We start from the raw sequence: 18,394 nt of genomic DNA, 5'->3' as shown, positions 1-18,394 counted from the left end.
CAAGTTCATCAGTCGAATGGCATTGACTCTCAATGGTGGTTTACTCTGTTGTTGTTGTCGCAGAAGCCGTCTTTTTGCAATGCGTGCTTGTGCTTCGGCTTGAGCCTCCTCCCGTACTCTCTCTTTTTCCTTCTTTCTTTGCTTTCCTTGATGAATTTGTTGGAGCATCTCCTGTGTGAGGGGTAGAAGGTATCTCCTCAGACGACACCCACTAATCCAGTTTGGCATTTCTTCACCTGCTAATGTAGCAAGCTTGACAACTCCACTTTGTGATAGATCACTAATCACAAATGGTCCCATCCCTCGCTTTTTAAGTTTCTTGGCATGTTGCTTCAAGGTATAAACAAGTACGTAATCATCTGTTTTGAACTCTTTGGTACGCACATGTTTATCAAAAAATTCCTTTTGTCTTCTCTTTTTAGCATAGATTGAAGCGACAGCTCGTAAGCGGAGTTCATCTAGCTTTTCAAGATCATTAATTCTTGAAGAGAGTTCATGCGCAGTCCATTCCAAGCTTGTTGCTACTCGTAGAGTTGGGATTAAAAACTCTATGGGTAGTATAGCATTTAACCCAAACACCATGTTGTATGGTGTTGTTCCTATTGATGTTTTTTAAGCTATCCTGTATGCCCATAGTGTTGAGTGTAGCTGCTGATCCCAATCGGTTCTTGATTCTGACACTATTTTAGTGAGAACCGTGCATAGTGTTTTGTTTGTGGTCTCAGCTTGCCCATTGGCCTGTGGATGGTATGGTGTTGATCTCCTATGTATGACCATGAATTCCTCTAGTAGATATTCAATGACTTCATTGAGGAAGTGTGTTCCACGGTCACTGACAATTTCTATTGGTAACCCGTAACGTACAAAAACATTCTCATACAAAAATTGAGCCGTGGTGCGTGCATCAGCTTTTTGTGTTGCTTTGGCTTCGACCCATTTTGTGAGATAGTCCGTAGCCACAATGATATATTGGGTATTGGTGCGATATGCAGGGGGTGATATAGGTCCCACAAAATCAATGCCCCATTTTGCAAATGCTCTTGCCCCCATCATTGGCCGTAATGGTATCTCATCTCTTTTTATTGGTATCTTGGTGCATTGACATGCATCACAACGCTTTACAAACTCATTGGCATCCATGTGCAATGTAGGCCACCAAATTCCTGCGGTTAAGAAAATTTTTGCTGTCTTATCGCCCGAAAAATGGCCTCCACTTACTGCGCTATGTGCATGTTCTAGAATCAGCAGGTATTCGCTTTCACTTGCACAGATTCTAAGTTGATTGTCCTTTCCCCGCTTATAGAGTTGATTTCCAATTAACTGAAAGTCACGAGCTTCCAGCTCTATAGCTTTTTCCCGTGCTCTTGTAATGTTCTCAGGGAACGTTCTAGTGGTTAGGAAGTCAATGATATATTGACTCCATGCAGGTGCTATGTTCACCCGAAACAAAGTTGCGTGATCCACTGGTCGTTTGGCACTACATACTGTACAATTGGTAACATAAGAATGTGTATCCGCATACATAGTTGGCAAATAAACTCCTAACTGTTTCAGTCTCTGGTGTGTTTTCATTGTCGAACGATGAAGTGCAAAACCCTGGACATGTGCCTCTTCAAGGTAACACTCGAATTCTTCCGGATTTATACATAATCGTAGGATTAGGTCAGATTCAAGATGATACAGCCGTCCTGCTATCAACTGTAAGTTTTTTGTTTGTCGAATTGTTTGTTGTTTGGATCTGCATCCTGTATTATCAAACTCACTTCCAAAGGAGAGAATGCTAACTATTTCCTGAGACCATTTGGGTACCATTTCAATGTTGAAAAGATAAGCATCTGGTATGTCATCATCTACCCCTTGAGGAGCTTCCCCGTTGTGTATTCTTGAAAGATGATCAGCTCGCAGATGGGTTTTTCCCTTTTTGACCACCACTGTGAAGTCAAATTCTAGCAATATAATAAACCAGCGTACGATTCTCCCTGTATTGCAAGGTTTATTTACTAGGTATAAAAGAGCTTGATGATCCGTGAAGAACACAAATTTGTTTGCAAGCAAATAATGCCGAAAGTTCTTTACAGCATAAATCATTCCTAAACCTTCCCTCTCGGTGGTTGTGTAGTTCTTTTCTGCACTGTTTAATTGTCGGCTCGCATAGCAAACCGGAAAGTCCATTGTTCCATCTCCAAGTTGAGCTAGAATACTTCCAATGGCATATGCTGAAGCATCAATGTGCACATGGAATATCTTTTCCCAATCTGGTGCCTTTAGTACAGGTGCTGATATAAGGTTTTCCTTCAGCCTTTGGAATGAGGTTTCACACTCCTTGGTCCATTCGAAATTGACTAGCAATAACGATACAGAGGTTGTGCGATAACCGTATACATGTATATGAATCTTCGATAATATCCGCAGTGCCCCATGAAGGATTGCACTTGTTTCGCATTAGTAGGCCTGGGCAGGTCTACAATGACTTTGACTTTGTCTAGGTCTGTGGTTATGCCGTTTCTTGAGACAATGTGTCCTAAGATTCGTCCTTGCTTAACCATAAATACACACTTTTCCGGGTTCAGATAGATTCGATATGTTCTGCACTTTTCAAAGACCTTTTGCAAATGGTCAATATGTTCCTCTCGCAGAAGAGAGTGTACACACAAGTCATCCATGTAAATTTCTAAGAATATTCTTAGGTATTCCTTGAAAGCGTGAGTCATTAACCTCTGGAAAGTGGCTGGTGCATTTATTAAGCCAAATGGCATAACTCGATACGCATAAATCCCCCATTCTGTGGCAAAAGCTGTTTTGTGTTGATCCTCCCTTGCTATTGCCAGTTGGTTGTATCTTGAAAACCCATCCAGAAAAGAATAAGCCCGTTTCCCGGCCACTCACTCAAGGACATGTTCTGTAATTGGCAAGGGATAATTATCCCTTATGGTTGCTGCATTCACCTTTTTGAGGTTTACACACACCCGCAGTTTTCCATTCTTCTTGGGAACTACCACAATGGGTGACACCCAATCTGTATGTTCAATTTCATAGATGAACTCTGCTTCCATCAGTTTATCAATCTCTTCTTTGATTCATTTGGCAAATGTGTCATTATATGTATAAGGACGTTGTTTTCTAGGTTTTGCATCCGATTTCAAAGGAATTGTATGTTGGCATATCAATGGATCAACTCCTTTGAGGTCTTTATAGGACCAAGCGAACACATCTTTATACTTCGTGAGAAGTTGTGTTAGCTGTGCTTCCTCCTCAGGTTCTAAATCGTTAGCTATATAGATCGGCCTAGGCTTTTCACCTGGTTCTGCGAGGTCTATTCTTTTTGCATTTTCAAGCCCATCGTAAGATTCTTGGTTGGTTCTCTCCCTGATCGGTGGTGTCATGATGATTTTTCTTTCTTGGATAGTAAATTTCCGATAGTGTGCTGGTACGTTCATATTGCCCTTTTCTGACTCCCCTTTACCATCACTATCTTCTTCAGTAGTCCATATCTCTCTCAAAGACCGTTTCAGTTCTTGGTATTTCTGTTTACGCTCCAGTTTGGTCCACTCTTGGTCTTTTGTTGGTTCTTTTTTTGATTTTTTTGATTTTTGTGATTTTGTTTCGGTTTTAACTTTTCTTACCTGTTTTATTTCTTCTTGCGTTCGTTCTTTTCGATTTTCTGAGAATTTTCCTGATATTTGATCTTTTACACAATCCTCTGCTTTGACAAGCATCAAATAGTGAGTTTTACCTTTTATCCTGGGCATCAGGTTCTCTCTCGCTTTCCTTCCTGCTCTTTTCCTCCTATAGCGTTCTTGGCGTCTAGGGTGTTGATTAGCAAAATCATAAAACTTGATATTCTCGGCTTCATTCCCACGCTCACTTGAGGTGTCTGAACAGTCATTATCTGCCTCATCGTTTACTTCCATTTGTTCAGAGGAGTTGTAAAACTCTTCTTGTTCCGGAGGTTCTACCGTCTCTTTTTCTGGTACAACGCTTACCATGTAATAGGGTAGCACATCATAGCCATCCTTATCGCAAAATTTTGTTGTTGGACTGTCGGTAATGGTACAGACATCTAATGTTGCCAGTATGTGTTCCCATTCTAGAGGTTCCAAGGCATCTTCAGGGAAAGGTTCCGGAATATACTCCTTGTCCTCAATTGCTCTTTCTAAGACACATTCCTCTTTTCTTAAGCTTCCACAATGTGAACCTCCGCACATCCATAGCTCTTTTGGTTGCCCTAACCATGCTGGTAGTTCTGATCCTGCTATTGTAGCCGAATCAAGCTCTTCCACTGGTGTTTGGTTTACATCTTTGTAACTATGGTCTTTCAGGTGTATTTTAGTTGTTGTCTCGCCATGTCTAAGGTACATGTGGTCATAACCCCAATCTTGGACCATCTTCAGCTGTCGCATGAATGGTCGTCCCAAGATTATCTCATAATTGTTCTTTTTGTCGAAATCGACTATTGCAAATGTATGCTCATACTCGATCCCGCACGAAGTGACAATTACTTTTTCTAAGAGTCCGAGAGGCTTCTCCATGAACCCATCTGCCAACTGCAGCTTCATTCTGGTAGCCCTCAGAGCTGGTTTTCCCCATTTTTTCCAGATTTCCTTGGTGGCGATAGCAACTCCCGCTCCACTGTCAAGAATAGCTTTGGAAACTACTCCTTGGAATTCTACCGGTAGCGTCGTGTTTCTGTCTTCTGCCTCGTAATATTCTCCAACCTTATTCAATGGTACCGGCCTAGTGTTTAGGTTAGGTCTGTCCAACTCCCTGATTCCTTCTTGTAGCTTCGATGTGGGGTCTTTCACTCCAAATTTTTCTAGGAATTTTCCTACTGTGGTCCACATGTTTGGCCTTAACCTTAGGAGTTCTGCTAACGTGATTGTGCATGCCACTGGGGTGGATAACAGCTCAATCAATCCTTGTGAATCCATCACCTTGTTAGAAGAAAGTCTTTGAGATGGGATTTCTCTCACTTCCGATTTAGTTTCATATTCTCCTAGGTAAGAGAGTAAAGTTCTCAAAGAGTCTGGTTGGCTGTGCCCCAAACTAATAGATCCTTGGTCTCCCCCTTGTGAATGTATCTCAAAGTTCACTTGTGCTCTTGCCTCGAATTCTTCAATAGGAGGTAAGATCACGTTCTTTTCTTTTCTCGTGCTATTCATGTGGTTACTCATCCTATTAGCCTCGTTGGCCTCCCTGATTTGCTTCCACAGATCATCTAGACCATTACCGTCCTTTCCCATTTCTGCCAATATTTTAGGATGGACCCCGTCACTTGCCTCATCGGTGGTATTTGGCACTATGATAGGCTCTCCTCTGGACTCATAATCATTAGTGAGTCTTTCCTTTTTTTCTTCATGTTTCTCTAAGGTTGGTTGGATAGGGGTTGGAGCTGGTGCGTCATGACAATTTGCTGGTTTACCCCACGGGTCTTCCATCAATGATTGAGCCGTCTCGATCATATTTTTACACATATCCAACCTTTGTTTTTCTATTTTTGCATATGGATAAGTCATCCACCTTTGCTCGTGGGTTTGGTTCTTTTTAAGTCGAGCTTCATAAGCTTTTAGAAGCGCATCCAGATGCTCGTTTACCTTGTCCGCCAGTACAGATCCTCCTGATCCTGCACTTTTGGGCTCTGCTATTTCCTATGGCTGCTGTGGTGTGTGAGCTTAAGCTAGCTAGATCTTCTAACCGCTCCAATCTGTTCTTTGTATGTTTCAACTCATCGGATAGGGCTGTTTGCTCTCGTTCTTTCCTGGCTTTCCTACGTGCCTTTCTCGCTTTCCAAGTGCTTCTCTGATTTTTCGTTTCTGAACCTTGGGCATCTGTTTTTGGTTCTTCTATTATGGGTTCGTTCGTCCTTCTTTGGGCTTGTGCTCGTGTTACCGCCTGAATAGGTATGATTGTTTCATTTTCCGATCCTCCACTGGAAGGTACTGTTTCCAACAGGTTCAAGGTGGTTTTTGCTCCTTTGCTCGGGTTTTTAGGGCAATCAGGAATCAAATGAGTAATTCCACATTTTGGGCAATATGCATTGACTCTAATGATTTCATCATGAGGACAATCTCTCAGCTAATGGTCTCCGCCACACTTGTAACAGGGGCCCTTGGGTTGTGGAGGTGCTCCTTGAGCCCCTCTTTGCTGGTAAGCCTATCTTGTTCCGCCCATGCCTCCATTGGCTATGAACAACAATGTTCATTCATTTAAGCTATATCTTCCTTCTCCTGCAGCCTGTGCAACAGTTGGAGGTCCTTGATTCCCTATCGTGCTCCATGGTTCTGGTGTCGAGGGTTCTTCCGGTGGATAATAGACAGGGTTTGCCACATATCCATTGGGATCTTCATAATATGCATGCATAGGCACAAAAGCCTTTTCTTCTGATTCAGTTACCGTTGGTGTGTATCTTATATCAACTGGTCGTAAACCTGGTAGGGGTGGTTGTTTCCCCAACACTGGTTGTGATCTTTCTACACCTACAGGGCCTGGTAAGTTTCCTGCTTGATATCTAGGCATCGGTGGAACTTGAGGGGAAGCTACTGGAGCTTGGGGAGCATAAGGCCTCTCCCTCACATATCCCTTGTTATAGTAACATTCCTCGGTCCCATGGTTTGTCCATTTTTGTTCAATAGCACACCACTTGGGCTGTTTAGCCTGGGGTTTGGCGTACAAGTTGATCTTTTTTAGCACTTCATCTACGAGCTGCTCCTGGTTTACCGCTATTTCTCCTTTCAGTGTTGTCTTGGAAGACTTGCTCCCACTTTGCTGTGAAGATGAATCGTCATCAAGATCCTTGAACTCCCCTTCTTTGTAGACCACACAATTGTCCACAAGGTCCTCCTTAGTCAACTCATTCAACGTCGTGCTCCTCTTCATATGTAAGTCTTTCTGGAGATCTGCATTCCTTAGTCCTTGGATGAATATCAGCATAAGTCTGGACTGAGTTGGTAGTTCTTCAACAGGACAGAACTTAACATATCTTTTTAGTCTTAGGGCTGCCTTCCGTACAGATTCTCCATCTTTTTGTTTGAATTTATGGATTTGTGAGACGGTATTATGAGCTATTCCCCTTTGAGAGAATTCCTCAATAAACTCATCAAACACCTCCTCCATCGACTCAAAGTCTCTACGCTCCACAGAGTCAAACCAAGTTGCAGCATCATCCTCTAGGGTTAGTCCAAACCCTGCAAATTGGGTAGGAAATTCTAACACCTCTTCGGCTCTAATTACGCGCACAAAGGCTGCTACATGATCTCTTGGGTCTCTGTTTCGTGTGTATTTCTTGTTTACCCATTTTTGCACTTGAGAAGGTCGAATTCTGCGATGGTCTACAAACCTCATCATTGGATCACCCCGTCCCAGTCTATACACCTCCTCAGGCCTTCTGTAATAGGCCGGTTCCTCGCCCAACGGTGCTCCTAAGCCATAATTTCTAACGGTTCTCGCTGGAGGTGGTTCTTCTCTTCGAACTCGTTCGATGGGTGGTCCTCCAAGCTCGGTCGACCCTTGTGTCTTTTGTTTACTCTCTGCTTGATACCTTGAATAGTGTGGTGGTTCTTGCAAATCCCTGAGCCCTCGTGCGGCTGGATAACCATCTCGGTTTCGGTCTGGTTTCATTGTTGCACTCTGCCGAAGCCATGCCTGCAATGATGGCTGGTATGCTGGTTGGTCTTGGTTGTTGAATGCTTGCGGTCTGGTGGAATGTGAGGTAGTGTCATACTTATCTGAAAATGGATTCGTTGACTTGCTTGGGGTGTGGACGGCTCTCGGCATTTCCTCAGGGGCATATGCTGATGCTCTTGGACCTGTTGCTCTTTCTACTTCCTTTGGGAGAATACGTTGGTATTCTCGCCCGTATCTATCAACAAAAACAATGCCCTTCCCCGTAGCAGTTTCATAAGAGAATAAGTAAAGAACCTTGTCTTTGCTTAGTTCGTTTACGTATGGTTCTTTGTTGCAAAAGTAAGAGACAATACCCTCGCTCTCGTGTTTGTAGATTCCCACATTCTCATTATAAGTTGGAATCCTGATTGTTTTCTTATCGTACATAAAAATAGCTCCATGCCGATCAATGTTTGGTGGCGGCTCTTGAGTTTTTGAAACCATTTTCCCTTTTGCCACGTTATCTCCATATCTGTTGTAATCTTTAGGGTTGCTAACTATTAAATAGTGGTTCCCATTTTCGTCTCAGAATCTATCTCCATCATCATACACGCGGATTATCTCCAATCTTTGTGTTGGCCTCTCTTCGTTACAAATGCACTTGCGGCCTCGATAGTCAGAATAGACTAGGGCTCCTCTTGAGTTCATTCCCTCTAAGAAGATCACCGTAAGCTTGGAATCATTCAAAGGATTTTGGGAGGTGCTTCCTCCTCGCATAGGTCTATCATAGGTGAAACCTCCTGGTGGTTGACTACCCATCATGAAGAAAGATTTGTCTGACGAAGTGTCAGTATCACTACCTTCCTCAATAATCGGTGCTAGCGGGTCTAACCTTGTCCGAGTTACACTCTCTTCGGTGGACACTAAGCTACCTTGGTCACCTACCACCTTCTGGTCTCTAACAATGTATCTTCCTGATCTTAAATTCATCAAACTTATCAATGAAACTTATCACAAATTCAACCACTCACCTGGCAACGGATCAGTTTCTGCACAACTTCTTGCTTTGTTGCTGGATATACCTGTACACAAGAGTTTTAATTTCGGCAATTGAATCAAAGCATTTTATCTGCTATAGGTTATCTTAGTAATGATTGGTATAACTGGAGAGTTAATCTCAACCACTACTGTATTTTATACACTGCTGATGTTCTGGATTAGGTTGCTAATCTGAAACAGTACTTCTCTCTCATGTTGGCCAATTTACGCGAAAAAGTCCGAATTTAGTCTTTGCTTTGTCAAATGGGCAACCAAGGTCCAAATTCACTTCTGAAAGAAGTTCTGGAACCCTTAAGCCAAATGGAACCTCACTGTCTAGGCCAGGTCAAATTTTCTCTGCAGTATGCCCCAATAGACATCCTACGCATAGGATGTCTCCTGCTGTATTTTGCCTGGATTTTTGCACAGTTGTTTCCCCTTGTTGTGCTAAGCTTACAGCTACTTTTACTTTTTGATTTGGACTTCTATAAGCTGGTCAATGAGTCAGAAATCTGTTCCGACAGCCTGTTGATGGTATTGATCAGTCTAATCAACTCCAAATTGGACCAAAATTGACTAGCAGGCTTGCCTTAGGCTATATAACACCTTACAATGCTCAAAGTCAACTTCTGGCTTCATTTTCTTGCATTAGATATCCTACGCGTAGGATGTCTTTTTCATCAGAATGGCTTCAAACTAAAGGCTCAAGCTCCCCTTGAGTTGCTGATCACCTTGGTATACTCAGATTTCAGTTTGGAGTCCCAAATCACTCAGAAGACATCCTACGCGTAGGATGTCTTTTTGGCCCGTTTGACCCCAGATTTGTTCCACAGCTTCCCCTTGATGTCAGTATCCCAATGGTATGCTTAGATTTTGATTTGGATGTCAAAAGTCCCAAACTTCAGCTGTTTTTGCTTTTTCAGTCTAAAGTGCTAAAGTCCACTTTGAACCCAATTTTCTTGTCCAAATGAGGTGAAACCCCTTTCGGTCACTCAATATATCATGCAAGACACACTCATACAACCATCTTATGGTTTTGGTCTCAAGTTAATGTTTTGGCACTATTTGGGTAGGATGTTTAGCAATTTCAGTCTATCTGGCCTTATCATGTCAAGAGATGGCCAAATTTTCACTTTCCAGTTGAAATAAGGGTAAACCCTACCTCTGAACACACTGGTCAACTCAAAATCCCAAAATTCCTCCCAGATTGGCCTGTAGACATCCTACGCGTAGGATGTCTTTTGGCTTAAAATTAAAGTTTTTTTCTAACAGGAATGCTCCTGATGCTCTGTAGACCTATCAGAAACACTCACAGTAACTTTTGGACTTCAATTAGGCTTTCAACCACACTTTTGCGTCTTTTACAAACTTGTAATGATTCTCCTAAGCAAGTGTACATGCATGAAATGCTCTAGATTTGAATCATGATGTCCTACTTACTCTACTCCTACCTATCATGAAGAAATGGTGATAATGGTGTTTTTGGTTGCTTTTTGGCATCTCCGAACTCTCAAGCTCACCTCTCACCGCTTCTACCACTCCAACTCCTACTCTAGAACTCGACTACTACCTAAAACTACCTCCTCTACCTAAGTCGAAGGATCTAGGCCAGACACACGCTTCCTAAACTCCCTCTAAGACCTAGAGAGTCCTCCACCCTCTGATCCTGTCTAAATGTAAAGCGAGACTCTTGGCAAGCCAAAAATCTCAATCCTCAAGGATTAGTCTCGATCACCTACCTAAGGTTTTCGTCCCCGGCAATGGCGCCAATGTTGGACGGATACGCCGCGACGGACGTCAGCACAACGATAACTCACCTAACAAGTAATGTCAACTAAGGACGAAGCTCGACCCGCATGCGCATGGAAGCAAGCATAAGGTGTCAACCTACACTCGACCGACTCCTAACTAATTTCTACAGAGGTCCCTACCAATTGTCTCAGTCACAGTCTTCAAGAGTGCAAAAGAGGATACTTCCTACAACGCTTGCTAGAGCCGAACACCCATAAAACACTTTCGAAACACCATAGAACTTGAAGAAGACCCTACTAATACCTATAGGCCGCTCTCCCTAAGGTCTATGAACCAAAATCACGACCCAAAACACCCGGTGCAGAAACACGTCGGATGTCTGGCCGAAATCTGCAGGTCTTTGTTTCCAAAATCTGAAGTGCCTAATGTGTAGCTCTACTCAATGTGAACGCGTGGATATGCTGTAATGCGAAATCAGATAACGTATGCTCACCCAAACAACCGATGAAGCTCGTAGAAGGAGCTCCCAAAGCCGGACCGTACGCACACAATGTTGGTATCGGCTCGTAGCTCTAGTCGGGGGCAACACACTGCACTTCTCCGTACTCGATTCCGACCACCGTAGCACACGTAGCGTCAAGACGAAGCTCACACTCTCTCTCACGTACACAGTACGCTCACTCACAAACTTAAAACTTGTTTAAAGTGACAAAAGGTTTTTCATTAAGGTCAAAAAGTGGTATATATACCTTACAACTTCTCAAACCCTAAAGTTCCAAAATCAACCATCAACTCAGTCTAACTATCAAAACTGGGATACAATCTGGAAACTTCTGTAAGTCCCAATATTTACAATGTGAAAAATCGGGTTTTCCTCAATGAATGAATAATTACAAAAATAATAGTTCGCCGAGTAGTTAGATGCCGTGGAGTGTGTCCAGCTTCTAAAACCCTTCATCTTGTTATCGCGGTCATGTTTGATCTGCATTTTGATGTTGGTGTTTTCATCTTTATGTTGATAGTCTTCATTGTCTTCAATCTTCATGTTTTGTTTCATGTTGTCAATGAGCTCTCCTATGTTCATGAAGCTCCCCTTGTAGTGCTTGGTCTTCTTCATAAATGAATTATCTTGATCTCTAAAGCTATGGCTTGTGATTGTCTCAAGAAGATTGAGTGAGAGGTAGTTCTTGCCCTCAAGAGGGTACTCTCCAAACCTCTAGGAGCGGTTACAAAGAGCATGGTTTCATTATCTGCATCAAGAAAAGAAATCATACATATCAATAGAATAGAGAGGGCGAGTGGCTTGATTAGGGACTCTTAGAGATTTTCAAAACTTCAAATGATTAGTGTAGAAACATTCACTAATCTCCATACATCTCATAGCCAATGCACTATAAGCCTTTCTAAAAAAATCTTCAAACAAGTAGATATTTTCATTGGAGAGAAGCCATTTTATTCAATGTTGAGACCAATTGTGAGCCCCAAACTATTTGTGCAAGATCTTCAAAAGACATCAAAGAGCCATTCCTTAGAGATTAGCATAATTGGAAGTTGCTAATTGCACTAGAAGTGCAAAGTTCCACTACCCCAAATACTCCTTCATAGCCTTGGTAATCTTTAGCTCCCACATGGTATGTTGGACCAAATTTCATGAAACTTGGTAAGGAGATTGCTATATGTAGGGACAAAGTTCCCCCAAAGATGAATTTTCTTCAATCATGAGCATTGGCAAGATCTATTGCTCTAAGTTTCACATGACTTATGCTACCAAATCGTGGAAAATTGGAGCTTTTGGCAAGAAATTGATGGATAGGGATGTGCAGCAGAGTATGAAAAAAATTCTTGTGTTGATGCCACATGAAATGGGTGTGTGTATGACACGATATAGACTCTAGAAGTAGTGGGTACCTAAAAGGCTCCCTTTTCCATGGATGTAGCCACTAAAATAGGATCATGTTTGGACTTTGCTACAAAATGGCAAGATATGGCTTTGATGCCTTGAGTTAAGGAAGGATGGGGTACTAGAACTTGATCTAAGGAAAGGGATCTTGACTTAGGTGCACTAAATCTAGCCTTCTCCTCACCTAGACACCAAAGGGTAGTGGAGCATGATCATGCCCAAGCGGTAATTAGGGAGTGAACTTATTAATAATCTAAGATGCTAATGCAAGAGATAAAATGAAATCAATCAAGGTACTCAAAGGTGTTCTAATATCCATAGATTCCATAAATAGAGTGAAAATTCATATGGCTATCATAAACCTCTCTAAACAAATGCATAGAGAGACAAAATACACCTGTAGAAAGCCAATGTGCATGCATGTAGTAAAAGTATGATGCCCCCCTATGAGTCCAGATATATAAGTTGTGAGACTTGTAGCTCAACCAATAGAAGTGTAACCAAATCTATGTCTTGGCCGAATATGGTATTTGCTAGTATACCCACCTATCGGTGTTGATATCCAAAAGTTGTTCTCCTGATTGAGTCCAAATCCTTCGATGAAAATTTCCTATTAATGTCTCTACCTGTGTTGCTTGATGCCAAAAACCTATATGCGGTTGGGTTTGATTCTTGATTGTTGGCTCCCTTGTAGAATAGCTCTAATGAATCAACAAAATTATCAATCCAAAGATGGTAGTAACCTTGGTAGGGCATGGAAGCATCACATATGGGTGAGTGTGTGAGAGTGATGAGTTGAAAAAGAGTGGGGAAATCAAGAGAGGCCATCTAGAAGATGAAGAAGAGAGAACTAATGAAAGGGATTAGTGGACACACACACACACACACACACACACACACACACATTATCCCTAATCAAGCAATGATTTTGTTGCATTACCTACTGATCCTTGTACACACATCCTAAACACAAGCTCATGAGGTTACAATTAAAAGATATATGTATGAATCCTAATCTACACACTACATTAATCATGTACGAAACACCATAATAAAATACACAATAGACAGTCAAGAGATTAGAGAGCAATTAGTTCTTGATGCACACACATCAAGACACCAATACACAACTTTAATGAAAAGCAAGAGATAATCAAGAGGACTCAACTTCAATGCATGCATTAACCAATTTGTGAAGAGAGTACATGTGGCTCCAAGCTCCACCTCCATAGTCTCCTCCTTCTCCTTCTCTACTATAGGTTTTATCACAAAATGATCCCTCCCCTTTCACAGGACCTACAATTCACTTATATGCATAGGGTTTCAAAAATAAGTGGCTGGCTGCCCAAGGCACATAGAGTAAATTAAAAGATACAAATTGGAAGTCGTTAGCAAGCCCAAGAACGTTACTATACATGGTAAATGAAAAAATATGCTCATGGAGAAGATGAAAATGGTTAATGGTGTTGGATGCTTCCAACATTCTCTCCTTCCTAAACTTTGTCATCCCTGACAAAGCCATGTTGTGGTATACGCTTGAGGAAGAGTGTGCCTACAAAAGAAAAAAGTCAATGAGATAGCAAGCTCAATCATGTGGAAATAAAGCATAAGAAAAAAAAACACATTTTTGGTAATAAGTAAATGCAAAGAATTATGAAACGCTATGCTCCCATCAAGGATAAATAAATTTCAATTCCCAAAATTAATTAGTCAAGAGTTTTGGACTTATGGGGTGTGACTAAAATGTGGAATAATGTATGGAGTCTTTTTCTTTACATTTATTCACATAGTGATGAACATCTCTCTTCATGGTAGGCCAGTAAACACCCAACTAGGTTAATCTTTGCAAGGTTTTGATCTTGCACAAAGTGTAGACCTATGATGGTGGTATGAGCTTGACTCAAGTAGGCATCTTGCTCCTCAGGATTGGTGCACAAGAGTAGGATTCTATCCTTATTTTTACAATACAATTTTCTCGCCAACAATTGATATAGAGCTAATTGTTCAATCAATCATGGTGTAATAGGAATCGGTATTTGAAAATCCACTTGTACTATAGTCATTAAAGACACAAGTTCTTATGACCATCTTGGAATCATTTCCATAGAAAACAAGTATGCATCGGGTAAGTCATCATCTTTTTTGACCACAACTGTGAAGTCAAATTCAAGTAGGATGATAAACCATCTTACTATCCTACATGTATTGCATGTATTATTCACCAAGTAGAGTAAGGCTTGATGGTCTAGGAAGAAGACGAACTTGTTAGCTAACAAGCAGCGTTGAAATTTCTTGACTGATTACACCATACGAAGACTTTATCTTTCCGTGGTTGTATAGTTATTTTTTGCCATGTTTAATTGTCTACTAGCATAGGAGATATGAAAATCCATTGTTCCTTCTCCCGGCTGGGAAGATGTAGCCGATGGCATAGCTTGAAGCATGGACATGTATGTGGAGCACTTTGTTCCAGTTTGGAGCTTTTAGTGTTGGTTTTGAGCTCAACGCTTTCTTAATCTTTTGGAAGGATTCCGGTCCTCACATTCATCAGTCCATTCAAAGTAAGTGATAAGGCAATATATGGGCCCAGCAATTATGGAATACATGTAGATAAATCTACAATAGTAACCACAATGTCCCATAAATGCCTGCACTTCTTTAATTCTTGTTGGCCTAGCCATTTCCGCGATCACTGCCATCTTTATGTCTGTGGCTATATCATTTTTTGACACAATATGTCCAAGAATTTTGCATTTTCGAACCATAAAAACATATTTTCAAGATTTAAGAAAATCTTATATAGACAGCATTTCTCAAAGACACATCGTAAATGCTCAAAATGACTTTCGTGCTTTGTGGAGTGCACACAAAGATCATCCATGTATACTTCCAAGAAATTTTGCACATATTCCTGAAAGGCATGGCTCATTAACCTTTGGAATGTTGACAGTGCATTGGTCAATCCGAAAGGCATTCCTCGATAAGCAAGAATTTCCCACTCCGTGGCAAAGCCCTTATGTTGGTCCTTGGGATCAATAGTCAATTGGTTGTATCGAGAGAAGCAATCCAAAAGGCTATAGGCTTCCTTGCTAGCTACTTGTTCTAGCACGTGATCGGTGATGGGAAGAGGAAAGTTATCGTGTATGGTGGCAGATTTCACCTTTTTGAGAGTTACACACACTCTAAGTTTTCCATTTTTTAAAGTAACCACTATAATGGGTGGTACCCAATCAGTACTATTTCATAGATAAACTCAGCCTCCTTGAGTTTCTCTATCTCTTCCTTGATTTTCTTGGCAAAGGTTTCATAATAGGTGTATGGTGGCTTTGTATACTTGGCTTAACATCATCTCTCATAGGGATAGTGTGTTGGAACATTCACATTCTCATTCTCACTTAGTGAAAGTGCAAGGATTGACAACTTCAATTTTGCACATGAAGGTGCTAATGATGATGCCCCCATGTTTGCTAATTATCTTCTGTTACTAGGTTGCAAGAAGCTATGGGCAACCCTGCTTTGCAAGTCAAAGTTACTCAACAACTTTGTGATTATGGGATTTCCCTTCCTCTCCAAGAGGAGAGAGAGAGCTTAGGAGGCATCTTGATGAGACTCCCAAAAGAAGACTTTCTCCCATAAGAGAGGAGGAATTGTGGGACGGGTGTCTAACCTCACTCCTATTTTATTGCAGACATAGCAAGAACCACGAATATAATTGTCAATCCATGGGATGAATCTGACTCGACTAGTGCATATAGGATACAAGAGGTTGTCAATCTCTTGTAAAACAACAAACAACTCGCATCTAACTCAAGCTACACTCAAACGACTGAAATCACCAAAAGCTAATAGCTCATCGACAAAGAAATCACATCCTTTACAGCATCAAATGACATCCAAACATAATGAAACTTCTAAACATGTTTATAATACCTAAGCACACATGCTTATGGTCTCAAATCTCACTTTAGGTCAAGTGAAAAAATCACGATTATTAACAGTAGTGAGTTTTTGACCTAGTCGTTTTCGACCTAGGATGCATCTAAATGCTTAGTAATGATGCCCCAATACCTCCCCTATACTTAGTTTTTGATTTTAAAGCTCAAATTCCTAATTATGATGAAATTAGGTCGCGGGTTGGCGACCCCAAAAGCTACGAAATACCGTGAAATGCTTATGTCAATGCGTAGAGCTCTTACCTGCGGTTGCAACGCAACAGACCCGACTACAATGTGACAACCAGGGAGGGAGTAGGAAGTGCAAGAAGGAGAGAAGTGAGTGCCGTTAGCTCACGATATGTTTCATTATCCAAAAACTTATGAAAAACTGACAAAAATTGGCTTTTATACCTTAGCCAAGGTTTTTGGTGGTCAAAACCAATAATGTGGGAGCTATAACTAAAGACAGGTTGATACAATCTAGAATCTTGTAGCCCCGGCTCTTCAATTACAATATTTATTTAGAAAGTAGGAGTTACAATATTCCCGATTCATCAAAATAATAAATGTTTTTATAATGAAAGCTTCAAAAAATGGTATCCGAGTTAGCTTGCTGCTAACATTCCCCCCCTCCTTGCCTGTGTCGTCCCTTGACACAACTTTATGGGCTGAAGTAATCTTCGGGTTGACGACTGGCGAGGCGGTCTTTAAGCGCATGTAGTGCTTTTTCATATCTAAGTCTTCTCTCTTTGTCAGGTACCTGCAAGAATTGCATGGTGACTCTATTTTTAAGCTCAATGGCTGAGTAGCCAACAAATCTGGATGTTAGGTTGCTGATCACTGGCCTAAATATCTTTGTTTGCCAAGTGAAGAACCCTGTATAAAATGCTTCCTCAAACACGAACATATTGCTAGATGGCAAAAACATGCATCGGGTGTAGAAACCGTAAAGAACTTCTTCGGAAGGCTGGCCACTTAAGTAGTAGAGGCCCTTATTGCCTTTGAGGAATGACATCCATGGTGCCCCTGCTTGCTTAGGCTCGTGAAAGGATTCAATACATATGAGCAGCATTCGGTAGATCTTGTATAGCATGGCACATGAGAGGTCAGGAAGGATCTTGAAGAAAGTCATGGCACCCGTTAGGGTTTTCACCATGTATTCCTCTATTGCCGGTACCTGCTTTGTAGATGGCAATCTTGGATAGTTTAGCCATGTAGGCCGTGACTTATTCAGTGCTTCATGGGCTTGTCATGTCCTTACCCTTGGTACTAGACAAAAGGTTGGCTCTTTTTGAAGGCCTGCAGGTGCTCTTGTGAACAGAATGAAATATCTAGGATTCTTGTTCAACCAGCTCTTTCTCCACTTGGGGTGGACATCCTCTGTGCCTTCTTCCTGCATATCTTTATATAGTCTTTATTTTACCTGTAACATCTCTACCTTGATCAAAGGATATGGCTGTGATTGTTGATTCCATTGGCCATTGATTTGGTTGGGAGTGAGTTGAGTGATTAACTGAATGAAGAACTCTCAACTCCCAATCCATTGCTGCCTTCCATTGTTCATCTGTCTCCTGAGCAACCTATTCTTTGAGTGCATCTTCCTTAGCTTTGGAAAGCTGGACCATGGATACTTATTCAGCATCTGTGAGTGGTACCTGAAAGTATTCTTCTGCTCCTTGCCCTTCTGTCGGTTGCGTTTCCATCTCAACAAAAAAGACTGATGGAATTTCAACATTTGGTTGCTCTGAGGTACTAGATTCTTCTTGTGTCTCTGGCTGTCCTTCTTGTAGTAGCTGATTGAATCTTTTTAGTTCTGTTATCTCCTTGAGCAGTTGCTCTTTGCGTTGTATGCACATCAGTGCAAGGTCTCTTTTTTGTGATTGCTCTAGCTTTAGCTCAAGCTTGAGATCCTTATTTTCTTCTAACGCTTTATATACTTCATCTGTACCTTTGATCGAGGCAACTGCAGGATTTTCTCTTATCTGTCGCAAAAATGCTGCCTGATCATTGATCCTTTGCTCTAAGTATTGCAGTGAAGCATTCACTACATCGAGCTGCACTTGGATCTTCTGTACTGACAGAGTCGTGGTTAGGAGTTCATTGGTTACCTTTGTCGGTTGTTGGTCTTTGGTCTTGCATGCATCTGATAACTTTGTTAAAAGTTCTCCCA

The 18,394-nt window shown here is 41.4% G+C and overlaps 1 pseudogene; it reads right to left on the bottom strand.

Moving 5' to 3' along the window:
• LOC147422893 (uncharacterized) overlaps positions 1 to 17,699 on the bottom strand; it is a 44,332-nt pseudogene extending 26,633 nt beyond the window's left edge.
• Positions 17,700 to 18,394: the final 695 nt, after the last annotated feature.

Source organism: Adiantum capillus-veneris, chromosome 26 (genome assembly GCF_014529385.1).
Source record: "Adiantum capillus-veneris isolate H3 chromosome 26, ASM1452938v2, whole genome shotgun sequence".
Taxonomy (NCBI): Eukaryota; Viridiplantae; Streptophyta; class Polypodiopsida; order Polypodiales; family Pteridaceae; genus Adiantum; species Adiantum capillus-veneris.
The sequence above is the reverse complement of the archived record's forward strand: the minus strand, read 5'-3'. Positions and strand labels throughout refer to the sequence as shown.